Source organism: Gorilla gorilla, chromosome 10 (assembly GCF_029281585.2).
Source record: "Gorilla gorilla gorilla isolate KB3781 chromosome 10, NHGRI_mGorGor1-v2.1_pri, whole genome shotgun sequence".
NCBI lineage: Eukaryota > Metazoa > Chordata > Mammalia > Primates > Hominidae > Gorilla > Gorilla gorilla.
This window is the reverse complement of record NC_073234.2, coordinates 89,106,449-89,126,770: the sequence shown is the minus strand read 5'-3', so window position 1 is coordinate 89,126,770 and position 20,322 is coordinate 89,106,449. Positions and strand designations below refer to the sequence as shown.

At 33.1% G+C, this 20,322-nt stretch overlaps 1 long non-coding RNA gene across 2 annotated transcripts in view; it reads right to left on the bottom strand.

The window, feature by feature from the left end:
* Nucleotides 1-20,322, bottom strand: part of LOC109029113 (uncharacterized) — a 101,024-nt gene that overhangs the window by 50,172 nt on the left and 30,530 nt on the right. The window contains exon 2 of one of the 2 annotated variants that reach the window (XR_008670073.2): nucleotides 13,408-13,470. The exons of the other annotated variant lie outside the window; for it this stretch is intronic. This is a non-coding gene — a long non-coding RNA (uncharacterized lncRNA). The remainder of the gene's footprint in view (nucleotides 1-13,407; nucleotides 13,471-20,322) is intronic. 2 annotated transcript variants of the gene reach the window in all.

Here is a 20,322-nt window from a genome sequence, read left to right as displayed (position 1 = left end):
CAGTTTTTTTGAAGTGAAAGCTGTTTCCTCCCATGTATATTTTACTTCTATCCTGGAGTATGTTAAGATATAACCATAGTTATATACTTGGAGGCAACAACAGTGTGTTGGGGTTTGTTTGCTGTTTTTGAGGATAGTAAGCATGACCTCACAAGACCTTTGTCACCAGATGAGGATATTATGGAGTTTTTAAGCAAGGGACATTTGCCTCCTCAGACTTGAGAGAGAACAAGTTGCTTCTGCTTACAAAGAAGGCTCAGTGCAACTAAAGTTTTCAACATTCTCAGCTTCATTTTAGTCCACACAAATGTTATCATTCTATGTCTCAAGGTCATAATTCCTCCCAATTAATTACCCCTGAGTTTCACATGAGAGAATTGACAAGGTTTGGAATTCAACTTATATTGTAATTCTGCAACCCACACAATTGAAGTTTACGTATGTGATTAAGTAATATCAGCTCTATGAATACGAGACAGAAATTACAGAAAGCAACTAGCGCCCCAAAGACTGGAGAAAAATAAGGAAAGAAGTTGTAACTATTAAAAACTAGAGTAGATAGTGGTTCCTTGGAGATGGGATCCAGTTTTCTAAAGAAAAGATGCTATGTAGATGATGCCTCAGGAGTTTAGGGGAGGATTCTTTGATTCTGGTTCTTGAAAAAGAAAAGAGAAATTATAAAATTCTTAGAGTCAAATGGCAATAAAAAAACCTCTATAAAAATATATCAAATGTACCTAAAGTGGTGTTTTGTTAAGAATGTGTAGTTTTACATGTTTTGTCAGAAAACAAGATCTGTATGAGCTAAACTTTGAAGCCAAGAAGCTAGTAAAACAATAACAGAACAATCCAAAAGAAGAAAGGATTAAGAAAAGAATCAAGTCAAGGGAAGAAATTAATTATATAAAGATACTGAAAGAAAGGAATATATTTTTAACAGAAATTTAAGAGACAACCCTAATTTAAAAAGAAAGAGTAAAACCAAGATGGAGAGAAAAGAGAGAATTAAATAGTAGTCAAAAATAATCTTTGGGAAAGCAAAGAAATTCTCCAGTTAAATTAATTGTACAGTGAATATATAGGACTTATCAAGAATCACAATAAGACATGCAACCTACTGAATTTTAAAATATTTCTACAATGGATTTTAAATTTTTATACTTTTAATGATCAATGAGAGCTAATTGAATGGATTTAAATACATATATTAAAGTATTATAGAATAAAAAGTAGGTCTTCTCAAGAGTAATGAAATTATGAAGTAAGGATGAATGGGCCAAAAACGCACAAAGATAAAATGTATAAAATGACCAATGCAGATAAAAGTTACAAATTGAAGAATGTGATAGATGATATTATTCAATTCAGCATTGTGTTAGTCCAATTTGGAAAAAAAAAAACTAAGACACAAAAGTCATTACACTTTTCAACATACCAGAGGTAGCAGACACGTATAATAAAATTGTGAGAATAGCAAATTAGAATAGCTAACTTTTATTCATTGTTATGTGCATGAGACTGTCCTATTCACTTCCTTTCTAGTCATTTGCTTAACCTCTCGAGGCAGATATTATTATCTAAGTTTTCAGAGAAGAAAATTTGAACAGAATGATTAAGTAACCTGTTACATATTATACATCAGAGAAGTGTCAAAAGTACATGTCAAGCCTGGGAAATTTGATTTGAGATCTTAAGTTTTGAGCATTTCTGCTATAGCTTTGGTGGTTATGAGGGTATGCCTGTTCAGTTAGATGAAACTTTTTAATAGAAAAAAAAATGAACTTGGTTTTTCATTGTCTCCATTCTTACTTCTTTTATAATTATAGAGTTAGGCTTAGAGAAAACCAAAAAAGTGTCTTTAAACATATTAATAACAGGTTATATAAAAGGAAAAAATCAAGTGGAGATCTTTCCTCTTTGTCATCAAACACAGCAGCTTGTTTTTTTCATGCTGATTGAATTGGTGCTTGTTTACATAAAGTGTGACCATTTTACACATTTTCAACTTCTATTTCAGAGAAGTGAGCATAAAAATGCTGACATAATCTTTTCATTTTTATTATTTTTTAAATTTTAAAATATACTATTTTGTGACAGGTCAACACTAGAGGTTATAGAACAAGATTCAACAAAATAATAAAATGAACTAGATACAATTTCAGTGGCCTTGTGAGGCTTTTCAGAATAGAGGTTAACCACCAAATCCCATTTATACTCATTACCTTCATCATCTTCTGTTAAGACAAGCCCACAATCTGCTTTCTTCCCTTCTTCACTGCCCTAAAGTTATTGCTAGTACTAAATTTTCTATTTCTTTTCTCCTCTCATCGTTATGACTTTAAGGTACAGAAAGGGGTTGATCTACCTCTTTCAACACTCTAGAAAATTATAATAACAGGCTTCAACAACCCGTGATACCAAGCAGAAGAAAGAATACCTGGACTTGAAGACAGGTCTTTTGAAATAAAACAGGCAGATAAAAATTTAAAAAGGAAAAACAAAATAAATGAAGAAAGCTACGAAAATTGTGGGACACCATTAAACAAATATTTGTATTATGGACATTCTAGAAGAGAAGAGAAGGGAAAAGGTATAGAAAATATTTAATAAAATAATAACTGGCTGGGCATAGTGGCTCATGCCTGTAATCCCTGCACTTTGGGTAGCCGAGGTGGGTGCATCACCTGAGGTCAAGAGTTTGAGACCAGCCTGGCCATCATGGTGAAACCTTGTCTCTACTAAAAACACAAAAATTAGCCAGGTATGGTGGCTGGTGCCTGTAATCCCTGCTATTCGCGAGGTTGAGGCAGGAGAATCACTTGAACCCAGGAGGTGGAGGCTGCAATTAGCCAACATCATGCCATTTTGCTCCAGCCTGGGCAACAGAGCAAAAATTCCATCTCAAATAATAATAATAATTATAATAATAATAACTGAGTAGTTTCCAAGTTTTATGAGGGAGATGGGCATCTTTGTCCAGGAAGCACAAAGAACTCCCAGTAGCTTCAACAAAACAATTCCTTTCCAAGGCACATTATAGTCAGGTTGTCAAAAGTCAAAGACAAAAACAGAATTTTGAAAGCAGCAAGAGGAAAGCATCAAGTCACATATAAAGAAATCCCCATTATATTAACAGCAGATTTCTCAGCAGAAACCTTACATGCCAGGTGAAAAATGGGATGATATACAAAGTACTGAAAGAAAAATAAAAAAAAAATACTGTCAGCCAAGAATATTATACTCAGCAAAGTTATCTTTCAGAAATGAAACAGAAATAATACCATTCACAGGCAAAAAAAGCACTAAGGGAATTCATTCCCACTAGAACAGACTTCCAAGTTATGCTCAAGGGAGTCCTACATCAGAAAGTGAAAACACAATAACTTCCATCATGAAAACATTTAAAACTATAAAACTCACTGTTAGAGCTGATGCACTAGGGAGAAAGAGAAAGAAATTGAGCTTATTACTACAGAAAACCACCCAACTTCAAAAACAAATAACAAAAGAGAAAGTAGCAAAAAAGGATCAAAACAACCAAAAAGTGATTAATAAAATGACAGTCATAAGTCCTCATCTATCAATAATAATCTTGAATATATGAAGGTTAAATTTTCTATTTAAAATTTATAGACTGTCCAAATAGATTAAAACAAGACCCAACTATATACTGGCTATAAGCAACTCATCTCATCTATAAAGACACACATACACTAAAAATGAAGGAATAGATAAATATATTTCATGAAAACAGGAACCAACAATGATCAGGAGTATCCACACTTCTATCAGACAAAACAGACTTCAAGTCAAAGTTGGTAAAACGAGACAAAGAAGAACATTATATATTACTAAAATGAACAACTATATGCCAATATATTTAAAAAACCTAGAGGAAATGGATAAATTCCTGGAAAGATAAAACTTACCAATATTGAACCAAGAAGAAATAGAAAAACCTGAATAGACCAGTAACTGGTAATGAGACTGATGTCTTCACTGCTAAATTCTACCAAACATTTAAAGAATAATTGTTACCAATTATTCTCAAACTATGTCAAAAAACTGAAGCAGAGGGACTTCTTCCTAACTCAATACACATGACTAGGATAACCCTGATATCAAAACCAAACAAGGATACAACTGAAAAAGAAAATTACACGCCAATATTTCTGATGAACATAGATGCAAAAATCAATTACATACTAACAAACTTTGTCCAAAAGCACATACAAGGATAATGCATCATGAACAAGTGGGTTTTATCCCAGGAATTCAAGAATGTTTCAACACAAACACATATCAATAAGTATCATACATCACATCAAAAAATGAAGGAGAAAAACCCATATAATAATCTCAATAGACAGAAAAAGCATGTGATAAAATTCAACATTCTTTCATAATAAAAGCTCTCAATAACTTAGGAACGTACCTCAATACAATAAAGGCCATATATGGAAATCTACTGCAAATATCATTCTGAATGGGTAAAAGCTGAAAGTATCTCATTTAAGAACTAGAATAAGGCAAGGATTCCCACTCTCTCCACTCTTATTCAACGAAGTACTGAAATTCCTACTGAGAGCATTAGCCAAAAGAGAGAAATAAAAGGCATCCAAATAGGAAAGAAGAAAGTCAAATTGTCCCTGTTTGTAGATGATGGGAGAGATAGAGTCTAAAGACTATAAAAATTTCATAGAAATAATGACAAATTCAGTGAAATTTGTTACAAAATTTGGACACAAAATCAACATGCAAAATTCAGTAGCATTTCTAAACAACAACAATGAGTTAGCTGGAAAAGAAATGAAGAAAGCATTCCTACTTACACTTGGTACAAGGATAAAAATACCTAGTAATAAATTTAATAAAGGGATTGAAAGATCTCTACCAGACGAACTACATTACACTGATGGAAATAATTGAAAAGGATACAAACAGATGAATATGATTTCATGTTCATGGGTTGAAATTAATATTATTAAAATGACCTTACTATTCAAAGCAATCTGTAGGTTCAATAGTTTCTATAAAAATAGCAATGACATTTCTCAATATGGAACCACAAAAGTCCTCAAATAGCCAAAGCAATTCTGAGAAAAATGAACCAAGCTGAAGGCATTACACTACCAGACTTCAAAGTATACTACATATTGTTTTGGCTAACGTTTTGTAAAAGTATTTATTTAGTTTATTTGTATGCCATCATCAAAACAGTATGGTAATGGCATAAAAATAAACACATAGGCCAATGGAACAGAATAAAATATCCAGAAACTAATCCAAATATCTATAGCCAATTGATTTCTGACAATGACACCAAGAACACTCATTGGATAAAAGACAGTGTCTTCAATAAATGGTGCTATAAAAAAACTGGATATACTTATGCAGAAGAATAAAACTAGACCTCTATCTCTCTCCCTATACAAAAAATCAACTCAAAATGAATCAAAGACCTAACTGTAAGACATGGAAATATAAAACAACTAGAAGCAAACAGAACAAATCCTTAGGACATTGGTTTGAAAAAGTATTTTATGAATAAGACCTCAAAAGCAGAGGCAAAAAAGCAAAGATGAGCAAATATAATTGTATCAAACTCCAAAGCTTCTGCCCAGGAAAGATAACAGTCAACAGAGTGAAGAGACAACCTACAGAGTGCAGAGACAACCTACAGAATGGGATAAAAATATTTTCAAACATTCATCTGAGAGGGAATGAATATCCAGAATATACAAGGAACTCAAACATCTCAACAAAACAAAAAACAATCAACTCAATTAAAAATTAGGCAAATGATCTGAACAGATCTTTCTCAAAAGAAGATATACAAATGACCAACAATTATATAAAAAATGCTCAACGTCACTAATCACTGGGGAAATGAAAATCAAAACTACAATCAAATATCATCTCTCTCAAGTTAGGATGGCTACTATAAAAAAGACAAAAAGTACAAATGTTGGTAAGAACAGGGAATAGGGAGCACTTATACATTGCTGGAGGTAATGTTAACTATGGTAGCCACTATGGTGACTAGCATAGATGTTCCTCAAAAACTACAAATAAAGCTACCATATGATTCAGCAATTCCACTACTGGGTATATATCCTAAGGAAAATAAATTATTATATTGATGCGACATCTGTACCTGCATGTTTATTGCAGCACTATTTGCAATAGCCAATAATATGGAATCAACCTAGGTGTGCAACAACCTGATTAATGGATAAAGAAAACATGATGTATACACACACACACACACACATATATATGTACCTTGTAATATATACATGGTAGTATATATATATTACCATGTAATACTATATATATATATAACCATGTAATACTATATATATAACCATGTAATACTATATATATAACCATGTAATACTATATATATATAAAACCATGTAATACTATATATATAACCATGTAATACTATATATATATATCGTATATATATATATATATATATATCGTATATATATATATATATATATATACACCATGTAATACTATTCAACCAAAAGGAAGAATAAAATCCTGTCATTTGTAACAACACAGATGGAACTTGGAACAGGAGAACGTTATGTTATGTGAACTAAGCCATGAACAGAAAGTTAAACACCTTATCTTTTCATGCATATGTGAAAGCTAAAAAATATTAATCTCATAGAAGTAGAAAGTAGACAGAGGTTACTAGAAGCTGAGAAGAGTCAGGGGAAGGGCAGCATAGGGAGATACTTGTTAAAGGATACAAAATTACAGCTAGATAGGAGAAATAAGTTATAATGTTTAATAACATGGTAGGATGAGTTTTATGGTCATAAACAGCTAGAAAGAAAATATTGAATATGTCTAACATGAAAAAATGAAACGTTTAAGATAACAGATATTTTAGTTACCCTGATCTGATCAGTATGCATTATATATCACTATACATTATGTATATGTATTGAATCATTACTGTGTACACCATAAATTGTACAATTATTATGTGTCTTTTTTAACTCTTTAGGTTAAAAAAATCATTTACTAAAAAAAAATTTTAAAGAATGTGTCCTTTTTGTCTCTGCTTATGTATGAGTCTGTTCTCATGCTGCTATGAAGAAATACCCTAGACAGGGTAATTTATAAAAAAAAGAGGTTTAGTTAACTCAGTTCCACATAACTGGGGAGGCCTCAGGAAACTTACAATTTTGGTTGAAGGCAACTCTTCACAGGGTGGCAGGAGATAACGAGTGCCAAGCAAAGGTGGAATTCCCTTATAAAACCATCAGATCTCATGAGAACTCACTCACCATAGAGAACAGCATGGGAGAAACTGCCTCCAAATTACCTCCATCTGGCCCCACCTTTGACACTGGGTATTATTACAATTCAAGGCAAGATTTGGGTGAGGAGACAGAGCCAAACCATATCATTCCATCCTTGGACCCTCCCAAATCTCATGTCCTCAAATTCCAAAACACAATCATGCCCTTCCAACAGTCCCCCAAAATCTTAACTCATTACAGCATTAACCCAAAATTCCAAATCCAAAGTCTCATCTAAGACAAGGCAAGTCCTTCCGCCTATAAGCCTGTAAAATCAAAAGCAAGTTAGTTACTTCCTAGATACAATGGGGATACAGGCATTGGAAAAGTACACCCATTGCAAATGAGAGATTGGACAAAACACAGGTGCTACAGGCCCCATGCAAGTCTGAAATCCACTAAGGTAGTCATTAAACCTTAAAGTTCCAAAATAATCTCTTTTGATTCCATGTCTCACATCCAGGTCACGCTGATGCAAGAGGTGGGCTCCCACAGCCTTGGGCAGCTACACTGCTGTGTTTTTGCAGGATATAGCCCCCATCTTGGCTGCTTTCATGGGCTGGTTTTCAGTGTCTGTGGCTTTTCCAGGCTCACGATGCAAGTTGTTGGTAGAATACTATTCTGCACTCTGGAAGATGGCAGCCCTCTTCTCACAGCTCTACTAGGCAGTGTCCCACTGGGGACTCTGTGTGGGGGCTCCATCCCCATATTTCCCTTCTCCACTGCCTTAGCAGAGGTTCTCCAAGAGGGCTGCACCCCTGCAGCAAACTTCTGCCTGGACATCCGTCATTTCCATATGTCTTCTGAAATCTATGTGGAGGTTCCCAAACCTCAGTTCTTAACTTCTGTGCACCTGAAGGCCAAACACCATGTGGAAGCCACCAAGGCTTAGGACTTATACTCTCTGAAGCAATGACTAGAGCTGTACTTTGGCCCCTTTTAGCCACAGCTAGAGCTGAAGCAGCTGGGATGCAGGACACCAGGTCCTGAGGCTGCATAGAACAGGCAGAACATGGGCTTAGTCCACAATGCTATTTTTTCCCTCCTAGGCCTCTGAGCCTGTGATGGGAGGGGATGACGTGAAGGTCTCTGACATGCACTTGAGACATTTTCTCCATTGTCTTGGTGATTAACATCCAGTTCCTCATTACTTATGCAAATTTCTGCAGCAGGCTTGAATTTCTCCCCAGAAAATGGGCTTTTATCTTCTATTGCATCATTAGGCTGCAAATTTTCCAAACTTTTATGTTCTGCTTCCTCTTTAATCCTTTTCTGCTTAGGAATTTCTTCCGCCAGATACTCTAAATCATCTATCTCAAGTTCAAAGTTCCACAGACTTCTAAGGCAGAGGCAAAATGCCGTCAGTCCCTTTGCATAGCAAGAGTGACCTTCACTCCAGTTCCCAACAAATACCTATCTGCATCTGAGACCATCCCAGCCTGGACTTCATTGTTTATATCACTATCATCATTTTGGTCAAAGCCAATCAACAAGTCTCTAGGAAGTCCAAACTTTCCCACATCTTTCTATCTTCTTCTGAGTGTTCGAAACTGTTCCAGTCTCTGCCTGTTACCCATTTCCAAAGTTGCTTCCACATTTTTGGTATCTTTATAGCAGCCGCCTACTCTCTGCAGTACCAGTATATTTTACTAGTCTGTTCTCATGCTGCTGTGAAGAAATATCTGAGACTGGGTAATTTATAAAGAAAAGAGGTTTAGTTGACTCATTTCCATATAGCTGGGGAGGCCCCAGGAAACATACTCTTGTGGTAGAAGGCACCTCTTCACAGGGTGACAGGAGAGAGAAGGAGATGAATGAGAGAGAGAGAATGAGTGTTGAGTGAAGGAGGATGCTCCTTATAAAACTATAAAACTATCAGATCTTATGAGAACTCACTCACTATCATGAGAACAGCAGCATGGAGGAGACTGCCCCCTTGATTCAATTACCTCCACCTGGTCTCACCCTTGACATGTGGATATTATTACAATTCAAGGCAAGATTTGGGTGGGGACACAGAGCCAAACCATATCAAAAAAAAAAGTGTCCTTTTTGACTATGCTTGCATTTTCACCATTATTTTACATAAAAATTATATCCAGTGGTATCTCCTTAGGTTCACAGTGAAGAAAACATTCGGGTGTCTCTAAATATTTTGATATTTTAAAATGGAAATTAGTAATCATATATAAAGTGAGAATTCACATATTCTTTATAAAGTATTCAAATTGAAAATTTGTGGTTGATTGTCTTAAGAATAAAGAAGCTTAGAAAGCACATCACTTGCTTGCTGTTTATTCTTTCTTAAGTAACCTGACTGAAGACTCTCTTTAATACATTTACTCTAGTTAGTGGAAGAAAAAGTACACATTACTGATGTATCTAGAGAGCCACTTCTTTTGTTTTTCTCTGGGGAACTTATTAGATAAAATTGTGAATTTGTGCTCATAATGTATCTATAGCAAAATCAATTCCATGCCTGCTTAGTTAGGTGTTTTCTTTAATCTCCAGGTATAAATATTTATCTGTCTGCTTGTTGAATTCTCCACAAACATTCAATAAGGTGACATTTTTAAAAAAATATCAATTTTGTTCATAATTTTGAGCAGTAGTTATTTATACTTCTTACCAAACATTTCTAGTCTCCTTCTGGGCCAATGGTAGGGTTGTATTTTCCTCTCCCCATATAATTATGGGCAAACATAGTAAAGCCAAAATGACTTGTGTCACTCCTGGGTAAGGGCTTTAAGAACTAATGCATAAGTACATGATGCTGCACTTTCATTTCCTAGATGCAGCCTCTTTTCACTTAGGGCCTTTGGTATGTATACAGAATAGAACTTCCTGCCAACCTGTTTTGGGAACATAACATTAGCAGATAACAAATTTTGATTGTGTTTAGCCATGGAAACATGGATGCTATTTTTTTAATGCATAACCTATAATATAATCTATCCTAACAGACACATGTAAAAATCTACTTTTCTTGTTTATTTGCAAAATGTTGATGTAAAATATATAGTTACCTTTCCTGTATTATATATTCTAGGCTTGGTTGAAGGGTTACATACTTTTTGTCATAAATACATTTGGTTATAAACAAATTAAGTAAATATATATGTGAATAAATAAAATTAGAAATTAGAGTGAAATGAGAGCAGAGAGAGATAGTAGAGACAATGCAGAAATGATATATTGTTTAACATATACAGTAAGGTTAGTAAGAGCTTATTGGATCTACAATAATTTTGAGAAGTGAAAAAATCTAATGTAATATTCAACCAGCAAATCTTGCCTCCCCTCAGCAAACAGTGCTTTATTCTTACACAACATTCCCACTGTGGATGATTTTTGAATATTTGTAAATCTTTCCATCTTAATCACTGTGAGAAATTAGATTCAGAAACACCTTATTTTGTAATATACATCTCAGGCCCCCAAACTAAATACAGTATTTATAAGGTTACTAGACATAGAGAATGCAATGTCTTCTTAGGAGAAATGACTCATGTTTATTTTGGTTAACTCATGTTTATTTTGGTTGCTTACACCAGCTTTCATTCTCCTGCAGGAAGAGAGAAAGAGAATTTGCTAGATTATAACACATATTAAAGCAATGCCCAATAGGAGAATAAAAGTCAAGTTTAAAAGAGACCTTTGCTGAAGCTGAATTCAGCATAGATTTGATGGACTTAAGAAACAGAGTTAGCAATAAAATAACCCAAGGATTACAGAGTACTCTTCATAGCATATGTTCCACTTTACCACAGTGAGACTCCACCAACATCCTTCATCTCCTACTCCATTAGATTTCTGTATCTCAGGTCTGCCACTGCTAGAATACCACAGCAATGCTGTTCTTACTAGGCCTTCCCACCTCCTAAATTTAATTATTGCTATTGTCCACATTTGTCTTGCAAGTATATCTAGTTTTAAATTATTTTCATTAATATACTCTTTTAGTTTTCTAATTCATTGAGTAAATATGAAAGAATTGTTTTTATGCTGAAAGGCAATAAATTTACAATTTACTATCAAAACAGCTGCCTCTTTTAACTGCATTAAAGTTGTATTTGAACACTTGCCTTCACTTAAAAAATCTACGCTACAAACAATGGCAAACAATTTTTAAGTTACAGTTAAATAATCTTTGAGATGACAATGAAAATGATGATATTAATAGTATTTTCCTTGTTTTTGTCAGTAGCAAATAAGATAATACATACATAATTAAGTTGCCAGATAAAATACAGTTAATTCCTATTTAATTTGATTTTCAAATAAATAAGAAAACATTTTAGTACGAGTACATCCCAAGTATTTGAATAAACCATACTAAAAAAATTGGAACATATAAATACAAAAATATTATTTTTATTTATATAAAATTCAAATTTAATGAGGTAACATCTATTTTTATTTGCTAAATATGAGAACTATATACATAATACTCAACACAGTACAGGATGTCTTAGCTAAGTGATAGCCACTATTATTACTATTAACATTTCTTGAGATGTTACTATAATTTTATTTTTTGACATAAGTATGATTCAGCATTATTAGAAACATAAGCCACTATATTCTTCTAAGATATATGTATAAATTATTTCTTCCCACCTTTTTCTCTACTTACCTATTTGCTGCATGCACTTCACCTAGATATTATCTTCTTCATTTAATACTACCTATGGCAGACTGACTTTTAAGTTCCCCCATGTCCCTGCTTCCTGGTATTCATGACCTTGTATAGTTCTCTACAATGTGTTGGAAGCTATGGATTACTTCTAGTAAATAGAATGTGGCAAAGATGACAGTTGGTGATGTTCACCTGTGTACGTGACTGGGTGATTACATTACATAATACTATAGTGCCCACCTTGCTGGAATCTCTCTCCCTAGCTAGCTTTGAGGAAGCAAAAGATCAAGTTGAGGATACCCAAATGGCAAGGGACTCTGGGTAGCTTCTGGGAGCTGGGGTGGTTTCTAATTAACAGAGAGTCACCAACTAGAGACCTCAGTCTTAAGTCTACAAGGAGCTGAATTCTATCATGAATCTGGGTGAATTCATAAAGGTATTGTTCCCTGATTTTTCATCGTTTGAGTATCAGATGAGCTGCAGCCCTGGTGAACATATTGAATGCAGCTTTGTAAATCCTAAGTAGAAGATGCAGCTAAGCCATGGACAGATTTCTGATACACAGAAACTGTGAGATAATAAATGTATTTTTAAATCACCAAATTTGTGATAATTATTACTCAGCAGCAATAGATAAATAATATCATATCTTCCATTTAGCTTACTCTTTGCCTCATCTGAAAGACTGACTTAAATTCCACACTTGAAAGTCTTGGTAATTCTTTGTGCTAAACAATGAATTAACTCTTGCTCTGGCCTCATATAACATTTGGAATATATTTCTCTAGGATTTATTCAATTGATTTACATTTATTTTCACACATTTTAATCTCATCTATAAAACTAGGATGCTAGCAGCTATTTTGTTAAGTGTTGTTAGATGTGGCTACTTGAGACATTGCCTAGCAGTCAATAAATAATGATGTCTTTCTGTCCCTGAGTTTGGTTTCCTTGAGAATACAGATTTCTGATATATTTGTCTTTATAGCCTCAGCTCATGGCATGTATTAGGTACTTAATAAGAATTAGATCTCATTAATAACCTACTTAGTAAGTTTTTAAAAATGTGTTTAGATCTTTTCCCAAAGATTTTCACAATTGTCCTAGCCAAAAATCTCCTAACCATGTATCTGTGAGAAATATGAATTTTTATGGGGGAGGGAGGATGTGGAACACATTGCAAACTTCAGATCTTTAGCTATCTTATAAATATAGTTAACTAATGTTTATATTAAATAGCACAAAACTATGTATGACCTTATGTATTATGCCAAGAAAACTTTCCTTATGATTCATATAAAGAGTAAAATACATAAGCATCTTTTGACTTTTCACTGAACATCATTTTAGTTGCAAGCTTGAATACAAAGCTCAAAATACAAAAGTAGAAATGAAGTGGTTTTAAAGTAGCTTTCTTACCAGACTCTTTATTTCTTGACTTACTTTTTTCATCTATCAAATTTCTTAGTAGCTGATTACGAAGAAGTATTAGTTTTTCATTGGCAGCTAATTGGGAATTGATGATTTGTAGGCATGGGGGAAAAGTCAAGAAAAAATTTTAGTATAGAATGTAGGGTCTTATGATAATTAAACAGCAAGTATTGCAACACATAAAACATATAAAAGTTGCAAAGGCTCCAACTACAAGTTTCAAGTCATCAAATAAATTTCAATGTGATATAAATCACCATTATTAAGTATATTATTAGTAAGTATATTATAAGTAAGATCATGTTTTTAGATCTCTAGTTAAAAGTCCAGTTCCTGGTGCCTAGAAATATTATCAACTTTAATATCCAGGTCTTTGACTATGATAAATGCAGTGATGACAGCATATTTGAACAGGTGCTTTGGGATAGTAATCCTTGGGTTGAAGAAGTAGTTTACTACTCTTTTTCTTATCATTTGTTCCTTTTCAAAATGAGCTAGCGTATTCATAGCCATTCTGATTAGCCTCTTTTTTTTCCTTCAGTGCAATCAGCAAATAGATTATGTGTACTGCCATTCCAATTTTATTAGGTTCATTTTGTATGACTCTGGATTTTTGGTTTAAATTCCTTTATTGAAATCAGCAGCCTTATCATTTCATTTCATTCAAGAATAGAAAGACCATCATTTTACAAAGTTGGCAGCTTTTCTGCTTCAGAGATTCTGTAATTTAGTTGGCTACTCGAATAGGGTTATATTTCATGTATGCTGAATATACCCTTTATGCTTGTGTTACTCCTTAGAGAACTCTCAGACAAAATAAAGTAGTTTATTGCATAAGAGATGGCAATTGCATTGACCATTAACCTCAATAACTTGCAAAGGCTATAGAGAAGCTTATAAAACACTTTGTAGTCAAGTTTAAAGTGGTACAAGATGTTTGTTCAAGCTGAAGCACTGACATATAAAAAAAGTCTTATATTCTCTCTTCTAGTGAGCAGACCTATCATTTCAAACTCAAATGTATTTTGTATGTCTGTATAGGAAAGTGAAAAAGTTTGCCTAGGATAACCTGAGGGATTTTGGCTTGTGCATTTAGCTGTTGTGTACATGGAAAATATTTATTCATATACTACAATATTGTTTCAGATTTTCAGAGTTCTAATTAAGATGCAGATAAACTTTATACAAATAGTAAATAGCCTCTGTTAAGTTTTAATGCAATGACCATATTAAAAATGCACAGATAGGTGCATTCTTTACGTAACTGAAAAATCAGATAATTATTACCAAATAAATATAATATTTATACTTGTTCAGCATAAATAAAATAAGAAATCACTTAAACTATAATTTTCTTTAGGCCACTAATGTTCATTTAATTTCTGCTTTGCAAGCAAAAGCACATATTATTTTCCAATTGCTTTAGAATAACACTTAATTGAATTTATAATTTCTAAAAATTACACTATTTTTCTAGGTACAGTATATGTGAATATTAGTATTTCATTTTAGAGCTAAGTTAAAATAGCTTCAAAACAAAATAAATACAACTTTAAACATTGATTAATAAAATAAACTATTAGTAAAGGTAGGTTTAATATCAAATAAGTAGTTTGCAAATAAAAGCTATTAGCAAAAAAGAAAACAAGAAAACTGTGTACTTTCAAATGTGCATTATATAGCATCACTATTTTTGAACTTATAAGTCAGGTTATGTTCAATTAAATAGACACTGGGTAAACTGATAGCTTTTTTACCAGCATTTTAAATTATATTTGGAAAGCATCAAATTACTTATATAATATAAACATTATACTGTTCTTTAGAAGAGAAATTGGAATTTGGCAATAAGCAAGTATATAAAGGTATAGAAGGGGACAGAAATAAATAAATCTTAAATATTTCTCTAGCATATGTAATCTAAACTACTTCATAAATCTGGACAAAATGAGATATATAACAAAGAGGGAGCTAGAAACCAAAATGTAAAAGTAATGTTATAGCTGCTTTTTAGACATTTACCAATCTTTGTAACCAATGGCTTTGACTTTTAAAGGCTGCTTTGTGAACAGAGGACAAGGCTTCAAAACCAAGAAAAGTTTCAAATTGTAATTGGGAAGCTAGCATAAAGTCAATTCATTCAGTGTTCTACCCTAGGTGAATGAGTAGACTATAAGATCCACTCAATTCTCAGTAAGGAGATAAAAATGGATCTTATTTACTTTGCAGCTATTGGAAATGAAATTGTTTTCCTAATTTTTTCAGATAGTTTACTATTCATGTGTAGAAACAATATTGATTTTTGCATGTTTATTTTGTATCCTACAACTGTACTGAATTTGTATATTCTAACTTTTTTTAGTGATGACTTTAGGGTTTTCTATGGATATAAGATAATGTTACCTGCAAATGGGACAGTTTAACTTTCTTCTTTCCTATTTGGATAGCTTTTATGACTTTATCTTGGTTAATTACTCTGGCTAGGACTTCTAGTATTATGTTGAATAGAAGTGGAGAAAGTGGGTCCCATTTACAATAGCTACAAATAATAAAATACCTGGGAATAAGTTTAACCAAGCTTGTTGTATTAGTCTGTTCTCATGCTACTGATAAAGAGATACCCGAGACTGGGTAATTTGTAAGGAAAAGAGGTTTAATGGGCTCACAGTTCCATGTGGCTGGGGAGGCCTTACAATCATGGTGGAAGGTGAAAGGCATGTCACATGGCAGCAGACAAGAGAAAGAATGAGGACCAAATGAAAGGGGTTTCCCCTTATAAAACCATCATATCTCAAGACACTTATTTACTACCATGCGAACAGTATTGGAGAAACTTTCCCCAAGATTCAATTATCTCCCACCAGGTTCCCCCTACAACATGTGGGAATTATGGGAGCTACAATTCAAGGTGAGATTTGGGTGGGGACACATCCAAACCATATCACATGTGAACACTGAAAACTATAAAACATAAATGAAGTAAATTGAAGAGGACACAAATTAATGAAAAGCAATCCCATATTCATGGATTGGAAGAGATAGTATTGTTAAAATGTCCATTCTAACCAAAGCCATCTACATATTACTATAGCTTTGTAGTATATTTTGAAGTCAGCTAGTGTAATGCTTTGTTCCTTTTGCTTAGCATTGCTTTGCCTATTTGGGATCTTGTGTGGTTTCATATAAAAGTTAGGATTTTTTTTCTATTTCTGTAAATAATGGCACTGATGTTTTGAACCTATCAAATCTACAAAGCTATAGTAATCAAAACAGCATGGCACTGGCAGAAAAGCAGACACATATATCAATATAATAAATCAGAGAATACAGCAATAAATCCACATATTTGCAGCCAACTGATTTTTAACAAAGACAACAAGAACACATATGGGGAAAGTATGGTCTTTTCAATGAATGATCCTGGGGAAATTGGATATCCACATGGAGAAAAATGATACTAGACCACAGTCTTTCATCATATGCAAAAATCAACTCAAAATAGATTAAAGACTTAACTATAAGACCCAAAACTATGTATCACTAGAAGAAAACAGGAGAAAACTTTCAAGACAGTGGTCTGGGTAAGAATGTAATTGATAAGAAAACCCAAAGAACAAAACAAATAAACAACATGTTTTGTTTAAACAAAAAGACAAATGGAATTACATCAAACCAAAAAACTTCACACAGCAAAGAAAACAAAAATCAACAGAGTGAAGAAGGAACCTACAAAACAAGAGAAAATACTTGCAAACTATACATCTAACAACAGGTTAATATCCAGAATATGTAAGGAACTAAAATAACTCAATAGCAGGCAAATAATCCAATTTAAAATTCAACAAAATATCTTATAGATATTTCTCAAAAGAAGACATTCAAATGGGAAACAGGTATACGAAAAAATGTTCAACATCACTAATCATCAGGGAAATGCAAATGAAAACCACAATAAGCTATCACTTCACTCTAGTTAGAATGGCTATTATCAAAAAGACAAAAGGAAACAAGTGTTAGTGAGAATGTGGAGGAAAGAGAACTCTTACACAGTGTTGATAAGAATGTAAATAAGTATAGCCATTAGGAAAAATAGTATGGAAGTTCCTCAAAAAAATTAAAAATAGAACTACTATGTGGGCCAGGCATGGTGGCTAATGCCTGTAATCCTAGTATTTTGGGAGGCCAAGGTGAGTTGATCACTTGAGGTCAGGAGTTCAAGACCAGCCTGGTCAACATGGTGAAACCCCATCTTTACTAAAAATACAAAAATTAGCCAGGCATGGTGGCACACACCTGTAACCCCAACTCCATGGGAGGTTGAGGCAGGAGACTCACTTGAACCTAGGAGACAGAGGTTGCAGTGAGCTGAGATCATGCCACTGCAGCCTGTGTGACAGAGTGAGACTCCGTCCTAAAAAAAAAAAAAGAACTATTATGTGATCTAACAATCCCAATCCCACTACTGGGTACATATGTAAAGGAAAGGAAATTCATATGTTCAAGAGATATCTGCAGTCCTGTATTTGTTGCAGCATTATTCACAAGAGATATCTACACTCCTGTGTTTGTTGCAGCATTATTCACAATAGCTCAGACATGAAATCAATGTGTTTATTAGTAGATGAATGGATTAAAAAATGTGATCTATATACACAGTGGAATACTATTTAGCCATAACAAAGAAAGAAATCCTATCATTTACAACAATATCAATGAACCTGGAACACATTATATTAAATAAAATAAGCCAGACAAAGAAAGACAAATACCACATGATCTCACTCAAATGTGGAATCTAAAAGAGTTGATCTCATAAATCTCATAAAAGTAGAAAGCAGAAAAGTAGTTACCAGAGGCTTGGGAGAGGAGAAGGGAAGGGAAATGAGGAAAGGGTGATCAATGAATACAAAGTTACAGTTAGCAAGAATAAATGCTGGTGTTCCATTGCACAGTAGGGTGACTATAGTTAAAAATAATGTATATTTCAAAATAGCTAGAAGATAAAATTTAGAATGTTTTCATAACAAAGAAATGATAAATGTTTGAGGTGATGGATTTGCTAATTACCCTGATTTGATCATTACCAAAGTTTACATGTATAAAACATAAGTTTGTCTTCCATAAATACATACAGTTATTGCATATCAATTAAAGAGAAAGTAAAACATAGAAACATAGATGATGAGAAAAAAAAACCTATCTGCTTCAGCCTTATAGGAAAAAATATATATGAGATATTTTCTATTATTAAATCTCTAAGATGTAATGTATACTATTATAGAAAGAGAAATTCCTTATAGAAGAAATAAGTTAATGTACATTAATGCTTATTGAAGGATAAGCTTTATGCTGGTAAGAATTTTTGATGTTGTTAATGATGTTTAACACACAGAAGAAAACAGTCCCTGCCACATTACACTTGATTAATAAATATTTGATGAATACATGAATAAATTTAGCTCTTCTGGGAAGGCAGAGACTAGAAAGCTGAATATATTTTTAGAAGAACACAATTTCAACAAAACCTATTGTGGTTATCATGGATAATGCATTACCAAATCTAAGTTTAAATCCAAAAATTAAAAAAAATTGATAATCTTCTAGTCTTCAGAAGAAAAAAGAAAATGGAGAGAAACAGTTAACGTTTTGGAAGAGAGTAACCACTAGCCAACAAGTCTATATTCAGCACCATTTTCCTTCAAAAATGAAGTAGAAATAAAGCTTTCTCAAACAAACAAAAATTGGGGGAACTGAGCATAAGCAGACCATGCAAGGAATGTTAAAAGTTCTTCAGAGAGAAGGAAAGTGATATAGGTAAGAGAGTGGAATCTAGATAAAGAACAGAAGACAATATATTAGAGAAAGAATAAGTCAAAGTAACATAAAATATTTCATTTATACTATTCTTAATTGCTCCAAAAGGTGATTGTTAAAAATAATAATAGTTACAATGTATTCTGTCATCTTATAGCATATGTATAAGCAAAATAAACAAAAGCAATGTTATAAAGGATGAAAGCAAGAAATTCAGCAGACTTAGACTCTGTCATAAGGCACCTGCACTACCCGTGAAGATCTACAGTATTTTTTGAAAATGGGCATAGATTATTTTAAAAATGTACAATACAAACATCAGGACACCAAGTACTTTTAAAAAGAGGTATAACTGATATGCAAAGAGAGAGGATAAAATGGAATTATATAAAGTGCTCAACTTAAACCATAGAAAGCAGAAAAAGATTGAAAAAATGAAGACAAAGAAAAGCAAACACCCAGAACAAAAAGCCACTACAAATATGGTGTCAATCCACATATAACAATAATCACTTTAAATAATAGTGGTTTAAATACAGTTAAAAGATAGACCTTTTCAAAGTGGATTGAAAAAATGCATAATTTTATCTTGTCTATAGAACACCTGCTTCATATATCAAGACTCACATGTGTTAAAAGTAAAGGACTTGAAAAGCATATACTATTATAACATTAATACATCAATCAAAAGAAAGTTAAATTAGCTATATTAATTTTAAACAATTCAAACTTTAAACTGGGAATATTATGCCTAAATGGAGCATTTTGTAATGATAAAAGGCTCTATTCAACAACAAACATAAAAATCCTAAACACGTCTGCTGTCTGCACCTACCAACAGAAATTCAAAATATGTGCTTATAAATTGATAGAACTGCAAAGAGAGATACAAATCTCCTCATATAGTTGGAGACTTCAACACACCTCTACTAGCAATTGACAGATCCAGCAAGAAGAATATCAGTAAGAATATACTGACTTAACTAACTCTATCAATCAAATTGACCTAATTGACATTTATAGATGACTCCATCCAGCAACAGCAGAAAGTACATTCTTCGCAAGCTCACATGAAACATTCACCAAGATAGACCCATTCTAAGCCATAAAATA